Below are 7074 nucleotides of genomic sequence, written 5' to 3' on the forward strand. Positions count from 1 at the left end.
GACCTGCTTCCCTAGGGAGAGCTGACTAATAAGCATTTTAAAACCTTTTGAAGCAACGGCTCCTCCAAGGCTGGAGACCGAGGGATGCCTCCTGGCTCCTAGGAAGGGACCCCACTCCTGCCTAGGCCTCAGCCTCTCTGCAGCTCTCCTGGCCTTGCTTTTCAAGGGGACAGTCCCTCCTTTCACACCACCGTAAACAAACACACTGAAAATGCGGGGGATGTGCTGGGAGTCTGACTCCAGGCGCCATATTTTCACCACACAGAGACCCCCTTCTCTGTGGATTCTGAGCCTTTTCAAAATGGTAGCTACACCAATGGCCTTCCTTGTCCCAGAGGCCCATGTGCATTTCCAGCCAGAGATAGACTGAGTCTCCATAGGAGATGCCTGGCTTCCCCACCACACGGGAGGTATCTCACAGGTCTCTCTTGGGCCTCATGCCAACTCTTCTCCCAGGCACCTATCAACCTTCTCAGGCATCTCAGAACATGCCTCCAGCTCTGCTTAGAGGATGAGGAGTATGTGTGAGGCCAACACAGGCCTTGTGGGTTCCATCAACACCCACTGAGGGCCTATCACCAGGGAGAATGCTAGGACGGGGCCTAGTGCTGTGCAAGACAAAGGGTCTCTGCTCTTGGAGGGCATTAGGGACTGAATGTGTCCCTCAAAATTCCTTTATCGAAGCCCTAACCCCACAATGTGACTGGAGATAGGTCCTGTAGGAAGTAATGAAAGTTAAGCAAGGTCCTGGGGTGGGGACCTGATCCCCTAGGATTAGTGTCCTTTTAAAAGGAGACACCAGGGAGCTTCCTTTCTCTCTTGTGTGCACACACCGAGGAAGGGCCGCGGAGGGGTGTCTGCAAGTCAGGAAGAGTATCCTCACCAGAAACCAAGTCAGCTGGAACCTTGATCGGGAACTCTCAGCTTCCATAACCATGAGAAAAAAATTTCTGGCTGGGCATGGTGGCTCACGCCTGTAATCCCAGCACTTTGGGAGGCTGAGGTGGGCGGATCACAAGGTTAGGAGATTGAGACCATCCTGGCTAACACAACGAAACCCTGTCTCTACTAAAAATACAAAACAACAACAAAAAATTAGCCGGATGTGGTGGCATGCGCCGGTAGTCCCAGCTACTCAGGAGGCTGAGGCAGGAGAATCGCTTGAACTCAGGAGGTGGAGGTTGCAGTGAGCCAAGATTGCGCCACAGAACTCCAGCCTGGGTGACAGAGTGAGACTCGTCTCATTTAAAAAAAAAAAAAATTCTGCTTGTTTACCACTCAGCCTGTGGGAAGTTCATAGACTAGCTGGGAAAACAGGCATGGGAAGAGAAATATGGCTGGAATGTCCCTAACAGTAATTCTGAAATCTTGCTGCATGTTGGAGTCACCTGAGAATCCTTAAAAACTCCTGATCTGGGACCGGGCATGGTGGCTCAGGCCTAAAATCCCAGCACTTTGGGAGGCCAAGGCAGGTGGATCACTTGAGGTCAGGAGTTCGAGACTAGCCTGGGCAAAATGGTGAAACCTCTTCTCTACTAAAAATACAAAAATTAGCTGAGCATGGTGGCATGTTCCTGTAATCCCAGCTACTTGGAAGACTGAGGCAGGAGAATTGCTTGAGCTCAGGAGGCGGATGTTGCAGTGAGCCAAGATTGCACCACTGTGTTTTGAGACAGAGTCTTGCTCTGTCACCCAGGCTGGAATAAACTAACTAACTAACTAACAAACTGATCTGGTTCCCACACTGTGACAATCTGATTTTATTGGTATGGGGTGTGATGACTTCAGGTCTCCCCAGGAGATTCTAAAGTGCAGCAGAGTTTGGGAATCACAGATCTAAGAGCTATTCTAGAAATGTGGGAGCAGAGAGGATGGGACAAGAGACAGGCTGATGGGCAGGTGAGGAGGGGGACAGGGGAGGGAGCACAAAAAGATAGCCAGCAGAGGGCATAGCACATCCCAAGGCATGGAGCAATTAGCGGAACAGCAAGGTGCTCAGTGAGGAGCGGGTCAGGTGGGAGGGAAACGCGGTAGGATTAGAGGGTGGAGAAATGGACAAGGACTGGACTGTGGGCATCTTGGGTGGCCTGCGGAAGAGATTGGGTTTAACCAGGAAGTACCTGGAAGCCTGCAGGAGAATGGAAATGGATGGTGAGGGGCATGATTTGGGGAGATCACTGGGGAGAGTATGGTGTGTGGACCACAGACAAGGTAATCATTCATTCATTCACTCACTCATTCATTCATGTCTCCTGCAGTTGACCACGAGCTCTATGAGACCAGGAGCCTTGTGGCAGGTGAAAAGCTGAGAGGGGTTGCAGCAGTGATTCTCTATCTTGCCTGCATGTCAGAGTCACCTGGAGAGTTTTGAAAAATCACTGATGTGCAGGCCCTGTGCAAACAGAGATGAATACAATTGAACTGGTCTGATTCCATAGAATCAATTAAGCTTCACTTAGTCTTTGTTAGAGGCTCAGTGCCAGTTATTTTTCTTAAACCTCCCCTAAATGATTCTAATATGCAGCCAGGATTGAGAACTCCTGGTCTCTAGAGATGTTAAGAAGTTGCAAGAGGATTTAGAGCCAAATTCAACCCATAGATACATTGTTTGGCCTGCGCCATGTTTAAAATAATTGTGAATTTGTTGCCCAACATTTTTAATTGGGAGCTGAAATTTTTTATGAAAAATATCTGGAGGCCAGGCGCGGTGGCTCACACCTGTAATCCCAGTGCTTTGGGAGGCCGAGGCAGGCAGATCACTTGAGGTCAGGAGTTCGAGACCAGCCTGGCCAACATGGTGAAACCCTGTCTCTACTAAAAATACAAAAATTAGCCAGGCATGGTGACACGTGCCTGTGATACTAGCTACTTGGGAGGCTAAGGCAGGAGAATCACTTAAACCTGGGAGGCAGAAGTTGCAGTGAGCCAAGATTATACCACTTTACTCCAGCCTGGGCAGCAGCCCAAGTCTCTGTCTCAAAATAAAAAAATAAATAAAAATAAAAATATCTGGATTTCTGGCTTTCTGTTGTCCCCTTTGACTGCCCTCATTACTCCTGAGAATGTCTGATTCTGAGATCACCCTCCACCTCCTCCTCCACTGCTCCTTTAAGATGCTTCTCCAAGCAGGTGTCCACATGGATTCCAGTGGGCACAGGAGGCTTTCTCCTTTTAAAGAACTTCTCAGTTCCACTTTCTTCCTGCCACCTCCTGGCATCCAGCTTTTCAGATGGAAATCAGTTTCCAGGATGGTGGGGCTCTCTGCAAAAAGGCTCCCTAGGCCACAGCGCATGTTCCCAGCTGTAGCTGTTGGAGGTGGGGTGGGATGGGGAGCAGCTCCCCTGAGGATGAAGGTGCAGGTCAAGCTCTTGGCCAGAATGCATGCAGCTGGAAACCCTGCAGGCCAAGGAAGTGGTGAGGCTCCTTGAGATGGACAGAATTGCTTCTACACCTTGGATGGGTGCACCCTTAGCTTTCTCAGATGCTCTCCCAAAGGGCCAAAAAAGTTGAGGGAGGCAGGGCTAAGGTCCAGCAGGGCAAGCGCCCAAGGAGTCCAGGGGAGTGTTCTCCGTCTCTCTTCTCCACTCTAGCTGTGTAATATTGGGCAAGGCATTTCCCTTGAAGGCTTCATCTGTAAGATAGGAGCAATCGAGACTTGTTTGACTGAAAGACTCTGCATCCAAGGTTCAGGGCAGAGAAGCGCCCCAGCCCTGCAGTCAGGTGAACTGCGGAGAAAAGCGTGATCTGCAATGGAGAATAATGTTGCCTCAGGTTTCCCGGGAGCTGCTTTGGGGTAGGGAGGTATCTTGGCTTTCTAGGGCTGCCATAACAAAATACCACAGACTTAAACCAGTGGTCCCCAACCTTTCTGGCACCAGGGACTCGTTTTGTGGAAGACAATTTTTCCACGGAAGAGGGGTGGGGGTTGATGGTTTGGGGATGAAACTATGCCACCTCAGATCATCAGGCATTACATTCTCATAAGGAGTGTGCAACCTAGATCCCGTGCACATGTAGTTCACAATAGGGTTCATGTTCCCAGGAGTATCTAATGCTGCTGCTGATCTGACAGGAGGTGGAGTTCAGGCAGTAATGCTCACTCACCTGATGCTCAGCTCCTCCTGCGTGGCCCAGTTCCTAACAGGCCATGACTCAGGGGTTGGGGCTTTAACAACAAAAAATTTGGGGACCCCTGGCTTAAACAACAAAAATTTATTTTCTCACAGTTCTGGAGGTTAGAGTCCAAGATCAAGGTGCTGAAAGGCTTGGTTTCTCCTGAGGTCTCTGTCCTTGGCTTGCAGAGGACCACCTGCTTGCTGTGGCCTCATGTGGCCTTTCCTCTGTGCCTGTAAATTCCTGGTGTGTCCTTCACTTCTTTTTTTTCCCCTTGAGACAGGGTTTTGCTCTGTCACCCAGGCTGGAGTGTAGTGGTGTGGTGTCAGCTCACTGCAGCCTCTGCCCCCTGGGCTCAAGTGATCCTTCCACCTCAGCCTCCTGAGTAGCTGGAACTACAGGCACACAACACCATGCCTGGCTTTTTTTTTTTTTTTTTCATATGTTTTATAGAGACAGGGTTTTGCCATGTTGCCCAGGCTAGTCTTGAACTCCTGGGCTCAAATGATCCATCCACTTCAGCCTCCCAAAGTGCTGGGATTACAGGTGTCAGCCACCACATCCAGCCTCTTTCTCTTCTTATACAGATACCCATCTTATGTCATTAGGGCGTCACTCTTATGACCTGATTTAACCATAATTACTTACTTCCTATCTCCAAATACGGTCACATTGTGGGGTTAAGAATTCGATACATATCAATTTTGGGAGACATAGTTCAGTCCAAAACAGGAGGAGAAAGACAGGGGGCACTATTCTTTATCTGCATGGAGCAGCTTTTACCCAAACTGTCTGTTTGGCCTCCACCCATGACTTTGGGGATGAGGAAGGGCACTGTATTTAATGGCCTATGACTTTTAATCCACACAGCAGCCTTGAGAAGAAGTAGTATAAATCCCATTTTACAAACAAGGAAAATGAGGTTAGAGGGTGTATTAATCCATTTTCACATTGCTCTGAAGAAATACTTGAGACTGTGTAATTTATAAAGAAAAAGAGGCTTAATGGACTCACAGTTCCACATGGCTGGGGAGGCCTCACAATCATGGCGGAAGGCAAAGGAGGAGCAAAGGCATGTCTTACATGGCAGCAGGCAAGAGAGTGTGTGCTGAGGAACTGCCCTTTATAAAACCATCAGATCTTGTGAGACTTATTCACTATCATGAGAACAGCACAGGAAAAACCCACTCCCATGATTCAATTACCTTCCACCAGGTCCTTCCCACAACACATGGGGATTACGGGAGCTACAATTCAAGGTAAGATTTGGATGGGGACACAGCCAAACCGTATCAGAGGGCTTAAGTGACTTACCCTGGGTCACACAGCTAACAAACAATAGAGATAGAATTCACACTCAGACACACTGCCCTGCCTGCTCTCCAAGGCTAGATCCATGGAATTTGTTTTGTATGGTACCATGTGGACTTGACAACTATAGGAAGGTTTTAATGGTAAAAGAAAAATGTCTGTGGAAGAGGAGGGAAAAGGAAGAAAAGGCTCTGTGATCTGGAACTATTCAAATAAAAAAGATGGTGGAGCAATTGACCACGAGGCACTAGAATGATGTGGCTGCTGAGGAAAGAAGGAGGGAAAGGAAAGAAAGTGAAAAAGTGAGATTGCATTATTCAAAGTCTAGTGCCTCCGGCCGGGCACAGTGGCTCATGCCTGTAATCCCAGCACCGTGGGAGGCCGAGGCGGGTGAATCACATGAGGTCAGGAGTTCAAGACCAGCCTGGCCAACATGATGAAACCCCACCTCTACTAAAAATACGAAAAAATTAGCTGGGTGTGTCGGTGGGCGCCTGTAATCCCAGTTACTCGCGAGGCTGAGGCAGGAGAATCACTTGAACCTGGGAGGCAGAGGTTGCAGTGAGCTGAGATTGTGCCACTGCACTCCAGCCTGGGTGACAGAGTAAGACCTTGTCAAAAAACAAACAACAACAACAACAACAACAACAAAAAAAACAAAACAAAGTCTATTGCCCCAGTAATTATAGCTCATATTTATTGAGTACCTACATGTTCCAGGTACTGTTGTCAGGGCTTTATATATGTTAACTCATTTAATTTTCATAACCCTACATGGTAGGTACTATTATCCCTATTTTGTAGATGAGAGGAAACTGAGGCAAAAGACATATAACTTTCCCAAAGCACACCAACTCTAAATGGCAGTGCTGGGCTATACAGACTTTACAGCACAGTGCCTCAATCTCTGCATTGCTCAAGGGGACTTAATATGACCTGACACACTTCTGGGTTTTATCAGAGGGACTTCAAGAAATGTGAGCACTTCTACAGGGAGGTGGACTCAAGACAGTGATGGGATGAATAATATTTCTTGTGTACTGTCTATATGCAAAGCACTGTTTCACATGCTTTATATATAGTAACTGCATTAATCTTCACAACTGTAGGAGATAGGTGCCATTATTATGCCCATTTTGCAGATGAAGAGACTGAGGCAAGTCACAGAAAGAAAAAAGCCCAGTGAAATTCTTGTTTTCTCCAGTAGAACAGCAGCATTGAAGAAGCAACTTCCCTCCCTCCTGACCTCTGAAGGGCTGCCCTAGGGGAAGAGAGAGGGACATGAAGGCAGAGGTACCCATTGCTGGGGATACTTCTTGCTGGGGATTAGGGTCAGAATGCCTGCTGTGGGTCAGGGCTAGACTCAATGACCTCTAAGGACCTTCTAGCTGTGAGACTGTGCCCACTGCTCAGGACAGAGGAGGAGCTAGGGAAAGAAGCGAGACTAGGAAGAATCCTGATGCCAACTGTTCCCCAGTGTCCAGTGAGCAAACTCCTGATTCCTAAAAAAAGGAAGGAACAGACTTCACTTTCTTTCATCTGCCTAGAACATGGGATCTTTAAAAAAAAATAGATGGTACATAGTAGGTGTACATATTTATGGGGTACATGAGGTGTTTTGATACAGGCATGTAATGTGAAATAAGCACA

The sequence above is a fragment of the Rhinopithecus bieti genome, unplaced genomic scaffold (assembly GCF_001698545.2).
Source record: "Rhinopithecus bieti isolate Rb0 unplaced genomic scaffold, ASM169854v2 scaffold_6907, whole genome shotgun sequence".
Taxonomy (NCBI): domain Eukaryota; kingdom Metazoa; phylum Chordata; class Mammalia; order Primates; family Cercopithecidae; genus Rhinopithecus; species Rhinopithecus bieti.